Raw genomic sequence first — 19,971 nt, forward strand, 5'->3', positions numbered from 1 at the left:
GCCCAGCGTAATCAGAGCGGCAGCTAACAGGGCAAAGGCCAGGGACCAAGCCTAGTACCTTCTGATCTTCCTGCCTCAATACCTGGCCATTTTCCATTGACCATCAGACCACAAGATGTAGGGGACAGAAGCAGACCGTTTGGCCCATCGAGTCTGCTCGGCCATGCACGGTGGCACAGTGGTTTTTACTGCTGCTTCACAGCTCCAGCAACCTGGTTTGGATTCCTTGTGTGGGTTCCCTCCCAGTGCTCCAGTTTCCTCCCACAGTACAAAGATGTTCAGGTTACATGCATTATCCATGCTAAATTGCCCCTTAGTGTCCAAAGATGTGTAGGTTAGGTGGATTGTCCATGCTTAATTGCCCCTTAGTGTCCAAAGATGTGCAGGTTAGGTGGATTGGCCATGCTAAATTGCCCCTTAGTGTCCAAAGATGTGTCGGTTAGGTACATTGGCCATGCTAAATTGCCCCTTAGTGTCCAAAGATCTGCAGGTTAGGTGCATTGGCCATGCTAAATTGCCCCTTGGTGTTCCAGGATGTGTCGATTCGAGGGATTAGCAAGCAAGTGTGTGGAGTTACAGGGATCAGGCCTAGTTGGGATTGTTGTTGGTGCAGACTTGATGGGCCGAATGGCCTTCTTTTGCGCTGTATGATTTCTATGATTCTATGAGATTTGACAACTGTTGTGGAGTTCCCAAGTCCTCACGTGAGCCCAATTCCTTTTGCTATTTTGTTTTTGCCTTTTCTGAACCTCAACACACGGGGCAACCCTCTGTAGATTTTCTCAGTTTCCTCCCGATCGGCGCATGTTTATAATCGCTTGTTGCCTTGTAGGCACTTTCCTGAAATAACAACGAAAGTAGAGTTCAAATCTCGCTCTGGCTCGTAAATCACCCATTTATGCACTGACATGCAAAAACAGAAGTTGTTGGGTTGTTGTAAAAATACAACTGGTTCACCGATGTCGGGGAGGCAATTGCGCAGTCGTGTTGCTGCATTCATAATCCGAAGACCCAGAGTAATGCTCTGGGAACCCGGGTTTGAGTCCCACCATGGCAAATGGTGAAATTTGAATTCAATAAAAAAATCTGGAATTAAAGTTGATGACCATGAAACCATTGTCATAAAAACCCATCTGGCTCACCAATGCTCTTTAGGGAAGGAAATCTGTTGCCTTTACTGGTATGGCTTACATGTGACTCCAGAGCCACAGCAATGTGGTTGATTCTTAAATGCCCTGAGGGATGGGCAATGAATGCTGGCCCAGCCAACGACACCCACATCCCACAAACAAATAATTCTAAAAATGCCCTTCAGGATGGTGGATTTTACTTCCTTACCCAGTCTGGACTGTGCGTGACTCCAGATCCACCCCGTGACATGGAGTCTTAATGCCTCAGGGCAACTTGGGATGACTAAAGTTAAAAAGACACTTATTATTTATTAGTCACAAGTAAGCAATTAGGTTACTGTGAAAATCCCCCAGTCGTCACACTCCGGCTCCTGTTCTGGTTACACTGAGGGAGAATTTAGCACCTAACCAGCACGTCTTTCAGACTGTGGGAGGAAACCGGAGCACCCGGAGGAAACCCACGCAGACACCCCCAAAATGCTAGTCTATCAATGTGAAGCACAGGGCAGTGTTTACGAATAATAACACTGGATGTCCGAGGACAAGTAGATAACACACAGAAAAACTAAAGACTGTGCTTCAGACTGAACAATGAAAACTAACATCTCTTCAAACACGATGTTAAACCCTTTTTCAGCAGACAAAGGGGATGGATAAATAAGGAACTCTCAGCCCAGCTGTTGCAGTTACTGAATCATTGCACTGTCAACGTTGAACTAAATATAGATTTAAAGCCAAGAGGTCCTTGGCTGTCAGAAAGAGCTTTGGTTACTGTCTGTACAGAGCTTCTTTCTCACAGTCCATATTAAACGCATTAATGCCCCTCATGTTAACCGAAGCTCAGTAACCAGATGCAGTGTTCAGCGGTGCCCCTGGGGGGTGGGCTGGGGAGTGGTCTAACCACGAGGGGATTGGAACACACAAGGACCATCGAACTTTTTAGTACAATCATGGCCCATCTTGGGTTTCAAGTTCATTTCCCACCTCCCCCCATTCCCCATATCCCCTGAGAGACCAAAAGTCCCTCTACCCCAGCCTTAAATGTATTCAACAATGGAGGACCCACAACGCTCGATGCTCGAGAATTTCAAAGATCCAGATCATTACGAGTGGGGAAGTTTCTCCTCAAAGAGTTTTCTTTGCAGAGGTGTTGGTAATCTCTAAAGTCAGAATCATCTCAGCTGCCAAATACTACATCAAGCTGAGTCGGTGAATGCACCGACTCGATTGATATCAAATGTCAAATCTTGACATTATGATCTCATACAATGTAGAAGGAGGCCATTCAGCCCATCGAGTCTGCGCTAACCACACTCCCACCCTAGCCCTGTAACCCGAAGCATTTACCCTAGCTAATCCTCCTGACATTAAAGGGAGAATTTAGCATGGCCAGTCCACCTAACCTCCACATCTTTGCACCGTGGGAGGAAACCCACACAGACATGGGGAGAATGTGCAAACTCCACGGACAGTGATCCAAGCACAGAAATCGATCCCGGATCCCTGGCGCTGTGAGGCAGCAGTGCTAACCACTGCGCCACCAAAATTAGCGGGAAGAAAGAGAGAGGAACTCTTTAATCATGTTAATCTTCCACACTCAAGGGCTCCTGTTTAGCAAGCGGTCCTCAAAATTTAACCCTTTAGCAGTTCTAACCACTTGCCATCCCCCTATTGAATATTCTGGCAGGAACAGATGAGGTTGTTGCTTCCAGTATCATATTTGGAAATGAGCTGTTCTTGTGACAGCCTACCCCAGAACCCGTTAAAAATCAAACTAAACCAGGAATCACATCAGCAGCTTTGTCCCTGGTGAGCTGTCAGGTCAGTCAGTCAGCTGGATATGAATCATAGCTCCTATTTTTTGCACAGTCCAGTGGTTAAGTCCTTTACCTTTCGTGAACTGTTTTCATGAATGAAATTTGTTTGACTTCCCCAGTTGGCAATGTGCAGAGAAGTTCCTGAATTCCCTGGACTCAGCCGGTCTGGCAATACACTCCCTGCCAGCGCAGTCACGCTCACAGAGAGTGGAGCAGGAAGGCATTCAGTCCTTCAAACCTGCTTCGCCATTCAATGTGATCATGGCTCGCCTATCTCACCGCCATACTCCTTCAATGTCGAGAAATCCACCAATTTCTTTCTTAAGTACATGCAGTGACTTGTCCTCCAGATCCTTCTGCGGTAGTGAATCCCACAGGTTCACCATCCTCCGAGTGAAGGCGTTTCTCTTCCTCCCGATCTTACTCTATATCCTGAGACTGTAACCCCTCGTTCTAGATCCCGCACCCCCCACCCCCCCCCCCCCCCCACCCCCCCCCCCCCCACTCCTCAGCCAGAGCAAACAACATCCAGTCTGTCCAACCCTGTCAGAATTGGGCGGCGCGGTGGCACAGTGGTTAGCACTGATGCTTCATAGTGCCGGCGACCCGGGTTCGATTCCCGACTTGGGTCACTGTCTGTGCGGAGTCTACACTTTCTCCCCATGTCCGTGTGTACTGGGTGCTCCAGTTTCCTCTCACACTCCAAAGATGTGCTGGTTAGGGGGATTGGCTGTGCTAAATTGTCTTAGTGTCAGGGGGTCTCACGAGGGTAATTGCATGGGGTGAGGGGAATGGGGCCTGGGTGGGATTGTGGTCTTCTGCACTGTAGGATTTTATGAATTTTGTACAATGAGATTCTCTGCCTCATTCTTCTAAATTCCAGTGAATTCAGGCCCAGTCGACCCAATCTCTCTCTCTCGTGTTCATGGGTGAAGTAGTCTCTAAACACAGTCTTTTTTCAGCCTGCGTCTCAAGCATGGACTGTACTCATCCAGAAAATCAAAACCAACATCATTCTTCCCCAATCTGATCCCTTTCCCAAGAAAATGCGGCAATGCTGCCATTCTGGGAATCAGACTGGCAAACCCTCACTGCACTCCTTCTGTGGCAAATATAGGTTTTCTTAGATGAAGGATGCATTGAAATAATCACAGAGTTACCAGGTCATTTCAATCTTTTACAGCAACCCACTCAAGCAACGGACAGAGAAATGTAGATGCAGTTTCTTTCAATGTGAATTAATCTCTGCAGGTTCCCTCAGTGCTCCGAGGGGCAGGAGAATGGGGAGCACAGAGTGGGCAAGAGAGGGAGAAAGTGGGGACGGGGGTAGAACATAAGAACATAAGAAATAGGAGCAGGAGTAGGCCATCTAGCCCTTCGAGCCTGCCCCGCCATTCAATAAGATCATGGCTGATCTGTCATGGCTCAGTTCCACATTCCCGCCCTCTCCCCATAACCCTTAATCCCCTCTCCTATCAAAAACCCATCAACCCGCATCTTAAAAATATTTAGCGAGGTAGCCTCCACCACTTCAACGGGCAGAGAATTCCAGAGATTCACCACCCTTTGAGTGAAGAAGTTCCTCCTCAACTCCGTTCTAAACCGCCCCCCCTTTATCTTGAGGCTGTGCCCCCTAGTCCTACTGTCCTTTCTGAGCGGGAAGAGTCTCTCCACCTCTATCCTATCCATCCCATTCATCATCTTATACGTCTCAATGAGATCTCCCCTCATTCTTCTAAACTCTAACGAGTACAAGCCTAGTTTATTCAGCCTCTCCTCATAGCTCAACCCCCTCAACTCCGGCATCAGCCTAGTAAACCTCCTCTGCACTCCCTCCAAGGCATGAGAGCAGAGAGACTTTCGGGATTTACTGAAAGAGAATTATTATTCATGTTGATGGACAGCTGAAGACTGGTGCCTCATTGTAAGGAAAGGAAAATGATTTTCCAAAACACAAGATCTAGAGTTTCCTTGTCCAGTGGAAGTTAGGAAGTGGGTGACTGGCTCCTGGAAACGGTTAGCAGCTGGATCAGATCTCACTTCCAGAATCACAAGACCTGGGAAAAACCTGCCTCAGGGAAGGAATGAGCTGCTGCTGCCAGCTCCGAGTTTTCGCCCACATCTGGAGGTTATTTCAAATGGATTTTCACTGGTCAAAACTGAGAATCACCGATGCTTGGAAGTGTTATTGGTTGAGAGATAAATAGTGGGCAAACCTCAGTGGAGTACATGTTCCAACACACACACACACTGACTCTCACTGGGGTACGGGTCCCACACGCACTGACTCTCCCTGGGGTACCGATCCCACACACACACTGACTCTCACTGGGGTACGGGTCCCACACACACTGACTCTCACTGGGGTACGGGTCCCACACATACTGACTCTCACTGGGGTACGGGTCCCACACACACTGACTCTCACTGGGGTACGGGTCCCACACATACTGACTCTCACTGGGGTACGGGTCCCACGCACACTGACTCTCACTGGGGTACTGATTCCACACACACTGACTCTCACTGGGGTACGGGTCCCACACACACTGACTCTCACTGGGGTACGGGTCCCACACACACTGACTCTCACTGGGGTACGGGTTCCACACGCACTGACTCTCCCTGGGGTATGGGTTCCACACACACTGACTTCCACTGGAGTACGGGTTCCAGACACACTGACTCTCACTGGGGTACGGGTTCCATACACACTGACCGTCACTGGGGTACGGGTCCCACACGCACTGACTCTCACTGGGGTACGGGTCCCACACGCACTGACTCTCCCTGGGGTATGGGTTCCACACACACTGACTCCCACTGGAGTACGGGTTCCAGACACACTGGCTCTCACTGGGGTATGGGTTCCATACACACTGACCGTCACTGGGGTATGGGTCTCACACACACACTGACCCTCACTGGACTATGGGTTCCACACACACTGACTCTCACTGGGATAAGGGCCCCCCACACACACTGACTCACACTGGGGTACCAGTCCCACACACACTGACTCTCACTGGGGTATGGGTTCCACACACACTGACTCTCACTGGGCTAGGGGTTCCATACACACTGACTCCCACTGGGGTACGGGTTCCACACACACTGACTCTCACTGGGCTTGGGGTCCCACACACACTGACTCTCACTGGGATACGGGCCCCACACACACTGACTCTCACTGGGGTATGGGTTCCACACACACTGACCCTCACTGGAGTATGGGTCCCACACACACTGACTCTCACTGGGGTACGGGTCCCACACACACTGACCCTCACTGGGGTAAGGATCCCACAAGCACTGACTCTCACTGGGGTATGGGTTCCACACACACTGACTCTCACTGGAGTACAGGTCCCACACACACTGACTCTCACTGGAGTACAGGTCCCACACACACTGACTCTCACTGGGGTACGGGTACCACACACACTGACTCTCACTGGGGTATGGGTCACACACAATGACCCTCACTGGGGTATGGGTCACACACACACTGACTCTCACTGGGATATGGGTCACACACACACTGACTCTCACTGGGATAAGGGCCCCACACACACTGACTCTCACTGGGGTATGGGTCACACACACTGACCCTCACTGGGGTATGGGTCACACACACACTGACTCTCACTGGGATATGGGTCACACACACACTGACTCTCACTGGGATAAGGGCCCCACACACACTGACTCTCACTGGGGTACCAGTCCCACACACACTGACTCTCACTGGGGTATGGGTACCACACACACTGACTCCCACTGGGGTACGGGTTCCATACACACTGACTCTCACTGGGATATGGGTTCCACACACACTGACTCTCACTGGGGTATGGGTACCACACACACTGACTCCCACTGGGGTACGGGTTCCATACACACTGACTCTCACTGGGCTAGGGGTTCCATACACACTGACTCTCACTGGGGTACGGGCCCCACACACACTGACTCTCACTGGGGTATGGGTTCCACACACACTGACTCTCACCGGAGTACGGGTCCCACGCACACTGACTCTCATTGTGGGTACGGGTCCCACACATACTGATTATCAATGGGGTAAGGGTCCCACGCACACACTGACCCTCACTGGAGTAGGGGTCCCACACACACTGACTCTCACTGGGGTATGGGTCACACACACTGACCCTCACTGGGGTATGGGTTCCACACACACTGACTCTCACTGGGATAAGGGCCCCACACACACTGACTCTCACTGGGGTACCAGTCCCACACACACTGACTCTCACTGGGGTACGGGTTCCATACACACTGACTCTCACTGGGCTAGGGGTTCCATACACACTGACTCTCACTGGGATATGGGTTCCACACACACTGACTCCCACTGGGGTATGGGTCCCACACACACTGACTCTCAGTGGGCTTGGGGTTCCATACACACTGACTCTCACTGGGGTACGGGCCCCACACACACTGACTCTCACCGGAGTACGGGTCCCACGCACACTGGCTCTCATTGTGGGTACGGGTCCCGCACATAATGACAATCAATGGGGTAAGGGTTCCACGCACACACTGACCCTCACTGGAGTATGGGCCCCACACACACTGACCCTCACTGGGGTAAGGATCCCACAAGCACTGACTCTCACTGGGGTATGGGTTCCACACACACTGACTCTCACTGGGGTACGAGTTCCACACACACTGACTCTCACTGGGGTACGGGTACCACACACACACTGACCCTCGCTGGAGTATGGGTCCCACACACACTGACCCTCACTGGGGTAAGGATCCCACAAGCACTGACTCTCACTGGGGTATGGGTTCCACACACACTGACTCTCACTGGGGTACGGGTCCCACACACACTGACTCTCACTGGGGTACGGGTTACACACACACGCTGACTCTCACTGGGGTACAGGTCCCACACACACTGACTCTCACTGGGGTACGGGTACCACACACACTGACTCTCTCTGGGGTATGTGTCCCACACACAGTGACTCTCATTGGGGTAAAGGTTCCACACACACTGACTCTCACTGGGGTACCGGTTCCACACACACTGACTCTCACTGGGGTACGGGTCCCACACACACTGACTCTCACTGGGATACGGGTCCCACACACACTGACTCTCACTGGGGTACGGGTGCTCCATGAGTCACAGAAGTTTACAGCATGGAAACAAGCCCTTCAGCCCAACTTGTCCATGCCGCCCAGTTTTAAGCTAATCCCAACTACCCGCGTTTGGCCTATATCCCTCTGTCTTACCCATGTAACTGTCTAAATTCTTTTTGAAGGACAAAATTGTACCCGCCTCTACTACTACCTCTGGCAGCTCGTTCCAGACACTCACCACCCTCTGTGTGAAAGAACTGCCCCTCTGGATCTTTTTGTATTTGTCCCCTCTCAACTTAAACCTATGCCCTCTAGTTTTAGACTCCCCTACCTTTGGGAAAAGGTGTTGACTATCTAGCTGATCTATGCCCCTAATTATTTCATAGACCTCTATAAGATCACCCCTCAGCCTTCTACGCTCCAGGGAAAAAAAATCCCTGTCTATCCAGCCTCTGCTTATAACTCAAACCATCAAGTCCCTGCGGCATCCTAATCCTAGTAGCATCCACGCTCTGCTGTGGGACTCGAACCCACACCTTTCTGATTCAGAGGCCTGAGCGCTTACCCACTGAGCCACAGCTGGCACCCAACACTATCTCCCCAGCCCCACTGACCCCTCCTAGAATTGCTGCCTCTGGATGATCTCAGCTCCTGAACCATAATTCCAAATGATTTTTCCTGGTATTCTGTCATTACTAAATATGCTGCAGGAAGATGGGTAACCGGGAAAGGTCTTGATTGTTTGAAAGCTCCAACTGTGACAGGAATCTTATCACACTGGATCTGTGTTTGATGAGGGCGCACTCCCCTGGGATAAGATCAATAAGAATAGAAGCTACAAAAAACTCTGAGACTGCTTCCTCACCCTTTAACACATACATGCGAGAAACACATTTGTTTTTGTTTCTCTCTGCGGATTCTTGACTTGGCGTTCAAACCGTTTCTATTTTTTCCTTGGCTCTGGGGGACGATAATGACAGCACAGTTGAGGAATTAAGAGAGGCATAAACAAACTTTCAAAGAGTCACAGTCAGCTTTGGCCTTACATGGAGAGTGACAGAGCGTGTGCAATGTTACTTTGTCAGATTCAGGAGGCTGTGCTGTGGGATTGGGAATGATTTCCTGCCCTTCCAGTCTGAGGGCCTTTAAACTGTGAAAATTCAGCCAGAAAAGAACTACTTTCAACATTTTCCAGGCCTACATTCTCTTCTTTAAAACTCCTGACCTCCATCTGCAACCCCCCAGTACCTGCCTCCCGTTCTCATTGACCATTGATCCTCACTGGGGTACGGGTCCCACACACACTGACTCTCACTGGGGTACGGATCCCACACACACTGACTCTCTCTGGGGTACGGGTCCCACACACACTGACTCTCACTGGGGTACGGGTCCCACACACACTGACTCTCTCTGGGGTACGGGTTCCACACACACTGACTCTCACTGGGGTACGGGTCCCACACACACTGACTCTCACTGGGGTACGGGTCCCACACACACTGACTCTCACTGGGGTACGGGTCCCACACACACTGACTCTCACTGGGGTACGGGTCCCACACACACACACTAACTCTCACTGGGGTACTGGTCCCACACACACTGACTCTCACTGGGGTACGGGTCCCACACACACACACTAACTCTCACTGGGGTACTGGTCCCACACACACTGACTCTCACTGGGGTACGGGTCCCACACACACACACTAACTCTCACTGGGGTACTGGTCCCACACACACTGACTCTCACTGGGTACGGGTCCCACACACACTGACTCTCACTGGGGTACAGGTCCCACACACACCGACTCTCACTGGGGTACGGGTCCCACACACAGTGACTCTCACTGGGGTACGGGTCCCACACACACAATGACTCTCACTGGGGTACGGGTCCCACACACACCGACTCTCACTGGGGTATGGGTCCCACACACACTGACTCTCACTGGGGTACGGGTCCCACACACACTGACTCTCATTGGGGTACGGATCCCACACACACTGACTCTCACTGAGGTAGGGGTTCCATACACACTGACTCTCACTGCGGTACGGGTCCCACACACACTGACTCTCACTGGGGTACGGGTCCCATACACACTGACTCTCACTGGGGTACGGGTCCCACACACACTGACTCTCACTGGGGTACGGGTCCCACACACACTGACTCTCATTGGGGTACGGATCCCACACACACTGACTCTCACTGAGGTAGGGGTTCCATACACACTGACTCTCACTGCGGTAAGGGTCCCACACACACTGACTCTCACTGGGGTACGGGTCCCACACACACTGACTCTCACTGGGGTATGGGTCCCACACACACTGACTCTCACTGGGGTACGGGTTCCATACACACTGACTCTCACTGGGCTAGGGGTTCCATACACACTGACTCTCACTGGGGTATGGGTCCCACACACACTGACTCCCACTGGGGTACGGGTCCCACACACACTGACTCTCACTGGGGTACGGGTCCCACACACACTGACTCTCACTGGGATACGGGTCCCACACGCACTGACTCTCACTGGGGTCCCACACACACTGACTCTCAATAGGGTATGGGTCCCACAGACACTGACTCTCACTGGGGTACGGGTCCCACACACACTGACTCTCACTGGGGTACGGGTCCTACACACACTGACTCACTGGGGTACGGGTCCCCAACACACTGACTCTCACTGGGGTACGGGTCCCACACACACTGACTCTCACTGGGTACGGGTCCCACACACACTGACTCTCACTGGGGTACAGGTCCCACACACACTGACTCTCAATAGGGTATGGGTCCCACAGACACTGACTCTCACTGGGGTACGGGTCCCACACACACTGACTCTCACTGGGGTACGGGTCCCACGCACACTGACTATCACTGGGTTATGGGTTCCACACACACTGACTCTCACTGGGTTATGGGTTCCACAGATACTGATTCTCACTGGGGTACGGGTCCCACACACACTGACTCTCACTGGCGTGCGGGTTCCACACACACTGACTCTCACTGGGGTACGGGTCACACACACACACTGACTCTCACTGGGATACGGGTTCCACACACACTGACTCTCACTGGGTTATGGGTTCCACACACACTGACTCTCACTGGGGTACGGGTCCCACACACACTGACTCTCATAGGGATGTGTGTTCCACACGTACTGACTGTCACTGGGGTACGGGTTACAGAAGCACTGTATCTGACTGGGTCCAGCTCAATTACAACAATTTAAAGCAATTCAGACAGAGCCCTGAACTTTACAAAGAGGGGCAAAGATTTCAAAAGCAAGGAGGTCATGAAGAAACTTTATAAAACACTTTTATAATTCACAATTCTGTACATTTCAGGGAGAAGGTGAAGGCTTTAGAGGGAGTGGAGAAAATAGTGATGAGAATGATTTCAGAGATGTTGCATGGGTAGATTGGAGAATCTTAGAGAAGCGAAGGATTCTCCAACGTTCATGGCAGAGACCCGGACAGAGCGGATAGAGAGAAGCTGTTCCCACTGGTGGGTGGCTCGTTGGTCTAGGGGTATGATTCTCGCTTTGGGCACAGTATTAGAATGCGAGAGGTCCCGGGTTCATATCCCGCACGAGCCCTGCATTTTCCTCAAGATAAAGGGGAGGCGGTTTAGAACGGAGTTGAGGAGGAACTTCTTCACTCAAAGGGTGGTGAATCTCTGGAATTCTCTGCCCGTTGAAGTGGTGGAGGCTGCCTCGCTAAATATTTTTAAGAAGCGGGTTGATGGGTTCTTGATAAGAGAGGGGATTAAGGGTTATGGGGAGAGGGCGGGAAAGTGGAACTGAGCCACAACAGATCAGCCATGATCTTATTGAATGGCGGGGCAGGCTCGAAGGGCTAGATGGCCTACTCCTGCTCCTATTTCTTATGTTCTTATGTTCTTATGAAGGATTGAGAAGCAGAGGGCTCAGACATAAGGGAACTGGCAAGTGGACCAAAAGTGACCTGAGGCACCAATTAGCTACAGTCTGCCGTAGCTATCTGGAAGGGTAGTGGGAGCAGATATAACCATGGTTTTCAGGTGGAATTCGATTGGTATTTGGAAGGAAAAACCTTTCAGGGTTCTGGGGAAAGGGCAGGGGAGTAGGGCCAGCTAAACTGCTGTTGCAGAGAGCCGAGTGGGGTCACCATGGGCTGAATGGACACAGAAAGAGGCCTGGGGCTGATTCAGGTAGAGATAGTGGCTTAAACAGGTAGGTCATCAAAGCAGACCCTGTCAGTAGCTGGTAATGTAAGCAGTAGATAGAGCCGGATAATGTCAGCAGACAGATGGGGCTCGATGGTACAGGTGGTGATGTTGGTAGGGTCAATCGCTTCATATCTGCTCAAGGTGCGCCACCCAACTGATAGTTTGAAGTAAAGCTAAATGAATCTTTAAGTTGGGGTTTTCGAAAAGATTTGTCAAAAGAAAAACAGCATCTTTATTAGGATCAATCTTCAATACGTCAAATGTCTTTGAAATGTCAGACTGTCTCCATGGTGAAGTCACACAGTGGCCTCTGGTTTGATGCAACATTGAGACAAACCCCAGTTTAGTAGGTAGGAGATTCATACTTTAACCACTTGAAGCATAAACTGATACAGTGAACTCTCATTTCAACAGCTCGACCCGAGGCAATGTGCACAGTCTTGCTTCCCTTATTTGGGAAAGATGTAGTGGCATTGGAGGCAGTTCAGAGGAGCTTCACTAGATTGTTTCCAGAGATGAGGGGTTTGTCATATGAAGAGAGATTGAACAGTTTAGGCCGATACTCTCTGGAATTGAGAAGAATGAGGGGAGATCAAATTGAGGTTTACAAGATGATAAAAGGTCTGGATAAAGTAGACATGCAGCAGATGCTTCCATTGGTGGGGCATTCTGGGATGAGAGGTCATAGTCTTAGGATAAGGGGCAGCAAATTTAAGACAGAGTTGAGGAGAAACTACTTCTCCCAAAGGGTTGTGAATTTGCTACCCCAAAATGTGGTGGGTGTTGGGATAGTGAGTAAATTTAAGGAGGAGTTAGTTTTTTTAAATGGATTGAAGGGTGATGGGGAGAAGGCAGGAAAATGGGGATGAGGAGCATATCAGCCATGATCGAATGATCCAGAAATGTGCAGGATAGATGGATTGGCCGTGCTAAATTGCCCCTTAGTGTCAGGGAGGAGTAGCTAGGGTAAATGCATGGGGTTAGGGGGATTGGGCCTGGTTGGGATTGTGGTCAGTGCAGACTCAATGGGCCAAATGGCCTCCTTCAGCACTCTATGATTCTATGAATGGCGGTGCAGACTCAATGGGCTGAATGGCCTAATTCTGCTCCTGTATCTCATGAACTTATGAACGATGGGGCGGGAGGAGCAACGTAGGACTTGAAACAATATAGCTGTGCTTACCTGTGACCCAGCAAGTTCAATAAGAGGAGACCAAAGCGGAGGGGGGTGGAAATTTTAAAGGAAGAATGAGGGAATTGTGTTGGGTTACCGCAGTGCTAAAAGGAATACGTTATCCTTAGTTTCTAGCTCTGGGCCACAACTCCCCGTTCCAGAGATTGCAATCAGATCCGCTTGCCCTGCCTACCCCAACAACAAACAACAGGTTCAGCTGTTCTCCAGGGGATGGGAGAGTGGAGAACATTTCCGATTGCTGTACAATTATGATGCACATTCCGAGATTCAGATCTCTTCCGACGTGAGACTGCACTGGGCGGTGTGTTGTGTGGATGGAGCGTCAGAGAGAGCCAGACGATTTATTGCAGACCCGATCTTCAATTTTTTTTCCCACCTCTTCCTTGTTCCCCTGCCGACCTTTGCCTCTCAGCTGAAGCTCAATGCCAGTGTTCTCCTTGGAGAACAGCCAGCCTGGCCCCTTGGCACTGCTCGGTGCCTGGTGCCCCTTGGGCAGTGCCATCCCCATCCCCATCCTCCTGGGAGAGCCTTAATGGCCTCTGTCCCCACCAGAGAGGTGGACATATCTATTCCCTGTTGATGGGGGAGCCTCTCCTGGCTGGGGGAAGGGGAGGAGGGGTGCAGGGGCAGGGGGTAGGGACACTAGCAGGCATATTCAGCTGGTCGGGCAGCATCTACGGAGACAGAAATGTTTCCAGTCACTGACCTTTCATCTGCACAGTGAATAGTTCAAGATACAGTGGGTTCTGGGCTCGTGAAGGGAGCAACTCAACAGTACCTGGCATGGCCTAACCTGAAGGGCTATAATCCCACAAGGGCATGGACCAGAGGCTGAAAAGTGGGATGAGAAGGAGTGGCTAATATTTTCCCCCCTCTTTTATGGCTGACGCAGACACAATCATAAGCATTTCGTGGTTCTATGGAAAGGGGGAAGGCGGGAAAAGAACAAAAGGGAACATCTGTGCTGGGATGGAGTACAGGAGACATTAAAACATTCTTCCCATGTCTGCGTGGGTTTCTCCAGGTGTTCTGGTTTCCTCCCACAATCCGAAGCTGTGTGGTTTTGGTGCATTGGTCATGCTAAATTGCCCTTTAGTGTCCCAGGACATGTAGGTTAGAGGAATTTGCGGGGTAAATGTAAGTCTATAAGACTGGGAGCAGAATTAGGCCATTTGGCCCATCGAGTCTGCTCCGCCATTCAATCATGGCTGACTTTTTTCTCATCCCCATTCTCCTGCCTTTTCTCCATAACCCCTTATCCCCTTATTAATCAAGAACCTATCTATCTCTGTCTTAAAGACACTCAATGACCTGGCCTCCACAGCCTTCTGCGGCAAAGAATTCCACAGATTCACCACTCTCTGTTTTCAGGGATTGTCTCTTTAGCCTGAGGTTGTGGGGTTACAGGGATAGGGTCTGGGTGGGATTGTTGTCGGTGCAGACTCAGTGGGCTGAATGGCCTCTTTCTTCACCTGCAGTGCAGAAAGAATCATGGGGATTCTATGATTCATTGAGGAGTATCAGGTTTACTCACACCCCAGAATCTGGCTCTATACCTGAAGCAATCTGAGGAGTGGAGTTAAGTTTGTAAATAATCTGGTGAAGGGACACCGGCCCCTGAGTAGTTGTTTCAGAGGTGTTGTTCCTCGAGCACTGCAGCAAGCTAAGGATAGGGAAATCAAGCGTGGAGGCAAGGTAGAGAATGTGTTCATCTCCCCTGCCTCTCATCCTGTCTCAAACCTTCATAGCCAAGTACTAACTCTTTCAAACTTGGGACATGAACTCTTGACTTTTCCACAATATTTACCTTATCCGGTCTGGCCTACATGAGACTCCAGCGCCACAGCAATGTGATTAACTCTCAACTGCCCTCGGCCAACTAGGGATAGGCAATAAATGCTGGCCAGCCAGCGATGCCCATGTCCCATGAATAAATTTTTGTCCAATTCTCGCACTACCCAATCATTGCATTCACTTTGAACAAAGTCAGCATCTTTGCAGAACATTTAGCTTGTGCCAGCATCCCCTCCCACCAGAGCTCTGCAATGATACAAGTGCTTCTTATCATATGTCAGGGTGATGGCCTAGTGACATTATCACTAGACTATTAATCCAGAAACTCAGCTAATGTTCTGAGGTCCCGGGTTCAAATCCCACTCAATAAAAAAAAAACTGGACTCATTATATGGCTGCAGTAAATCAGTCACTGGAGAAAATTCACACAAAATACTTTTTGGAGCTGGTGGTGCAGTGGTGTTGTCTCTGAACTAGTAACTCAGAGACCCAAGGTAATGTTCTGGGGACCTGGATTCAAATCCCACCACATCAGATGGTGGAATTTGAATTGAATGGAAGATCTGGAGTTAAGAATTTACTGATGACCATGAAACCATTGTTGATTGTCAGAAAAACCCATCTGGTTCACTAATGTCCTTCAGGGAAGGAAATAGAACAGAGAACATAGAACAGTACAGGCCCTTCGGCCCTCGATGTTGTGCCGAGCTATGTCCAAACCCTAGATCAAGCTATCCCGCTCCATATCATTCTGGTTTGCTTCATGTGCCTATCCAATAATCGCTTGAAAGTTCCTCAAGTGTCGGACTACACTATCACAGCAGGCAGTGCATTCCACACCCCAACCACTCTCTGAGTAAAGAACCTACGTCGGACATCCCTCCTATATCTCCCACCAAGAAACTTATAGTTATGCTCCCTAGTAACAGCTACATCCACCTGAGGAAATAGCCTCTGCACGTCCACTCTATCTATTCCCCCTCATCATCTTATAAACCTCTATTAAGTTGCCTCTCATCCTCCTCCACTCTAAAGAGAAAAGCCCCAGCTCCCTCAAGCTTTCCTCATAAGACCTACCCCCCAGACCAGGCAGCATCCTGGTAAATCTCCTCTGCACTCTCTCCAATGCTTCCACATCCTTCTTATAGTGAGGTGACCAGAACTGTACACAATATTCCAAATGTGGTCTGACCAAGGCCCTGTATAGCTACAGCATAACCTCTTAAGCTCAGAACCCCCTGTTATCTGAAATCTGCCATCCTTACCCAGTCTGGCCTACATATGACTCCAGAGCCACAGCAATCTGGTTGACTCTCAACCGCCCTCGGGCAATAAATGCTGGCCCAGCCAGCGATGCCCATGTCCCACAGATGAATGAAGAAAAGATCTTTGGGAGGCTTTGAGGAAAAGCTTTTTTTTTTACGCAGAGGCCAGTGACAGTCTGGAATGCGCTGCTTGGGAGGGTGGTGAAGGTGGGAGAGTGGTGGGAGCAGGATGCCTCACATCCTTTAAAAATGATGTGGAGTTGTCGGCGTTGGACTAGGGTAGGCACAGCAAGTAGTCTCACAGCACCATGGTAAAAGTCCAACAGGTTTATTTGGTAGCACGAACTTCTGGGGCACGCTCACCTGATGAAGGGGCGGAGCGCCCCAAAAGCTCATGCTACCAAATAAACCTGTTGGACTTTAACCTGATGTTGTGAGACTACTGACTGATCCTGGGTGAGTATTTGGCACGCCATAACATTCAAGGCTATGGGCCAAGTACTGCCAAATGGGATTAGATGGGCAGGCCAGGGCCTTTCATGAGTCAGTGTGGACCCTATGGGCTGAGGGGCCTCTTCTGCACTGCAGTATTCTGTGATTCTGAATATTTGGATGACCTCCTGACTCACTCTGGAAATCCCAAGGGCACCTGGAGACAACATTTGGGCTCAGAGCACCCACAGGAACTGATAACGTCACCCCGAGACATTTCTCTTGCCTTTCATCTCACACAGCCTTTGATGCTCTCCCTTGTTCGATTGCCTCTGCATTTCAGTAATTTGTTGTGCAGTGAAAGTGACCCGCATTCCGTTCTAACCAGACTGGGAAACAGGAAATCAAGGGAACGAATTACGTTCCAGTGTTTGTAAACCTTCTCCCTCCGGCTCCGGGCCTCTGTCGCTCCTCATTTCTCCGGGCAGGACACTGTTTAGATAGAGAGGTCAAACTGCCTGCGAAATATCTCTTTGAACTCTGGGGAGATGAGGAATCAGTGGAAAGACAATCGTAGAGTGCAGAGGTTTCAGACTGGCAAAGGTTTGGTGAGACGTCATCAGAACAGATCAGAGATTAAGATTCTAGAATGGAGACAGCTCAGAAAGAGGCCATTCATCAAGGGGTGGCACGGCAGCACAGTCATTAGCACTGCTGCCTCACAGCGCTAGGGACCCGGGGTTCAATTCCCAGCCTCAGGTCACTGTCTGTGCAGAGTCTGCACATTCTCCCCGTGTCTGAGTGGGTTTCCTCTGGGTGCTCCGGATTCCTCCCACACTCCAAAGATGTGCAGGTTACGTGCATTAGCCATGTAATCCTTCAGTTGGCGCACTGGTTAGGTGGATTGGCCATGCTAAATTGCTCCTTAGTGTTGGGCGGAGGCAGGGAGAGGAGGTTAGCAGGGTAAATATGTGGGGGTACGAGGAAAGGGCCTGGCTGGGATTGTTGTTGGTGCAGGCTCAATGGGCTCAACGACCTTCTTCTGCATTTACTGATTCTACGATTCTATCTCCTTGTGCCCATGCTGGCTGTGTCTAATAAATATTCTTCCTGCCTTTTCCTTAAGTACCCTGGATTCCTTTATCTTCAGCTAATTAGCCAATGTCCTTTTGAGAACCTCGTTTGAATGTTCCCCCATCTCGCTCTCAGGCAGTGCGTTCCACACTTATTGAGTGAGTGAAATGGTTTCCTTCTTGTTATTCTGCTTCTTTTGCCAATCACTTTAAATCTCCAGATCTCAACCCTCCGCCAGTGGGTCTGCTCTGTCTAGACAACTCATGATTTTGAACAACCTCCATCAAGCTTTCTCTCAACCTTCTTCTCTCTAAGGAGTCAAATCCCAACTTCTCCAATCTATCTACACAACTGAAGTTCTTCATCCCTGGAATCATTCTCAGAACACCCTCTCTAATGCCTTTACATAAACTGTGTTGCCCAGAATTGAACACAACAACACTCCAGTTGATTCTAAACCAGTGCTATTATTTTCTTCAACCTTGGGACATGGGTGTTGCTGGCTGGCCAGCATTTATTGCCCACCCTGAGTTGCCCTTGAGATGGTGGTGGTGAGCTGCCTTCTCAAAGCACTGATACAACTGAGTGGCTTACGAGGCCACGTTTGAGGGGCAGCTGAGAGTCAACCACATTGCTGTGGCTGTGGAGTCACATGTAAGCCAGACTGGGTAAGGACAGCTGATTTCCTTCCCGAAAGGACATTTGTGAACCAGATGGGTTTTTCCGACAATTTACAATGGTTTCATGGTCATCGGTAGTTTCTTAATTCCAGATAGTTTCTTATTGGATTCAAATTCTGGATTAGAACCCGAGTCCCCAGAATATTAGCTGAGTTTCTGGGTTAATAGTCCAGCGATAACATCACTAGGTATTATTTAGATCTCTGAAGGTTGCCACTCAAGTGGATAGAGCCGTGAAGAAGGCTTATAGTGTGTTAGTGTTTATTAACAGCGGGTTTGAGTTTAAGAGCCATGGGGTTATGCTGCAACGATACAGGACCTTGGTGAGACCACATTTGGAATATTGTGTACAGTTCTGGTCACCTCACTATAAGAAGGATGTGGAAGCATTGGAGAGAGTGCAGAGGAGATTTACCAGGATGCTGCCTGGGTTGGGGCGTAGGTCTTATGAGGAAAGGTTGAGGGAGCTGGGGCTTTTCTCTTTAGAGTGGAGGAGAATGAGAGGCGACTTAATAGAGGTTTATAAGATGATGAGGGGGATAGATAAGAGTGGACGTGCAGAGGCTATTTCCTTGGGTGGATGTAGCTGTTACTCGGGGGCATAACCATAAGTTTCTTGGTGGGAGATATAGGAGGGATGCCCGAGGTAGATTCTTCGCTCAGAGAGTGGTTGGGGTGTGGAATAGACTGACAGTGGAGTCTTTGGAACTTTAGGAACTTTCAAGCGGTTATTGGAGAGGCACATGGAGCACACCAGAATGATAGGGAGTGGGATAGCTTGATCTTGGGATTGGACATAGCTCGGCACAACATCGAGGGCCGAAGGGCCTGTACTGTTCTATGTTCTATGATCATTGCCTCCCCCTAGGTTCACGATAACCTTCTGCTTACACGATCCCCTCAATTTATACAGCTTTATTAACCATGGAGTCAACCTTCCCTGTCACCCTGTGCACATGCAACCCAGTCCCATTGCTCCTGCACCCCTTCTGGAATGGTATTCATTATTTTATGTTGCGTTTTGTCATACTTTCTATTAACCCTCGCCAGCCCAGCTCAGAATGAACTGGAGGAATTCATTTGAATCGGTGTGCTTCCCTGTTGGTGGGGAAAGCTCCATCCATCAGATGAGGATCTTCTTTGAATTAACCCTGTGACATTACAGAGTATTAGCTCTAAAATAGCCTGTTCTCTTGTTGCAGCCAGATTGCAAACAAATGCTC

The 19,971-nt window shown here is 49.9% G+C and overlaps 1 protein-coding gene across 2 annotated transcripts in view; it reads right to left on the reverse strand.

The window, feature by feature from the left end:
* Positions 1–19,971, reverse strand: part of LOC145361444 (actin filament-associated protein 1-like 2) — a 75,939-nt gene that overhangs the window by 49,586 nt on the left and 6,382 nt on the right. The window lies entirely within an intron of this gene.

Source organism: Carcharhinus amblyrhynchos, chromosome 34 (genome assembly GCF_965287045.1).
Source record: "Carcharhinus amblyrhynchos chromosome 34, sCarAmb.v2.hapA, whole genome shotgun sequence".
NCBI lineage: Eukaryota > Metazoa > Chordata > Chondrichthyes > Carcharhiniformes > Carcharhinidae > Carcharhinus > Carcharhinus amblyrhynchos.